Source organism: Pteropus vampyrus, unplaced genomic scaffold, assembly GCF_000151845.1.
Source record: "Pteropus vampyrus isolate Shadow unplaced genomic scaffold, Pvam_2.0 Scaffold518, whole genome shotgun sequence".
Classification (NCBI taxonomy): Eukaryota; Metazoa; Chordata; class Mammalia; order Chiroptera; family Pteropodidae; genus Pteropus; species Pteropus vampyrus.
The window spans coordinates 483,586-484,925 of NW_011889299.1; positions in this window are offsets into that span (position 1 = coordinate 483,586).

Genomic DNA, 1,340 nt, shown 5'->3' on the forward strand with positions numbered 1-1,340 from the left:
CTGACAGGGACTGAGACTGAGGTTAGCAAGTATAATTAAACATCTATAAGAAAAAAATGGAATTATTAAGGCTTCATATAAAGCAGGGATCCAAGAGGCTTAGATACTACCTACTGGAAATGAAAAGAAAAATGCCTTCTCTACAGCAAGCTAAAGAGAGACTTTTATATAATAAATCTTCCTGGTTAAAAAAAGGAGAACGCACCTACACTAATGCCCAGGCAGACTAATAGTCCATTAAACACCATGAACAACCAAGGTGATAAGGAATTTCAGAAAGAAAGAGAAAATTTTCCAGAAAATAAGCTTACAGACAGAAATATGCAACTTAAATAACAGAGAATTCAGGATGGAACTTCTGAAAAAAACTCGGTGAGATCCAAAACAATTCCTCAACAATTTCAGGAATTGAAAAAACAACTAGATGAGCAGAATGAGTTCTTTAGTAAAGAGACTGAAAACCTCAAGAAGAACTAAATAGAACTTCTGAAGATAAAGAACACACTGCGAGGGTTGAAAAACAAAATAGCAAGCTTGGGAAACAGAGTCGACCAAATGGAGGAAAAGATCAGTGATACCAAAGACAGAAATCTAGAAATAAATGGAAGGAAGAAGGGAGAAACCAAAGAATGAAAAATAATGAAAGAGAAATACAAGACCTAGCTGATACCATCAGGAGAGGAAACATAAGAATAATAGGCATTACTGAAAGCAGGGAAAAGGAGCAGGGACTAGAAAACATTTTCAGAAAATAGTGGATGACATTTTCCCAAATCCAAAGAATGAGCTGGAGCTTGGAATTCAAGAAGTCAATAGAACACCCAATTATCTCAACCCCAAAAGGCATTCACCAAAACATATCGTATTAAAATTCTCAAAAATCACCAACAAAGAAAGAATTATCAGAGCTGTCAAGGAAAAGAAGATGGTAACCTATAAAGGAAAACCCATTAAATAATCATCGCACTTCTCAGCACAAACTTTACAAGCCAGAAAGGAATGAAATCAAATATTCATCTATTAAATGACAGAAACTACAAGCCAAGAATAATGTATCCAGCTAAGCCCTCCTTTAGATATGAAGGAGAAATAAAGATCTTTCCAGATATATAGAAATTGAGGAAATTCTCCACTACGAGACCTGCATTACAGGAAATACTGAAAGGGGTCAGCTCACCTAAAACAAAATGACAAAAAAAAAATACATAATTACAAGTAAGGTGACTACCAGGCATATAGAAACAGAGGAGTGCAACCCTTACTAAGAACAGGGCATTACAAGCTTAAACGATAAGAAATTTGCTATAGCAAGATAGTAATGAACGTCCAACATATATAGG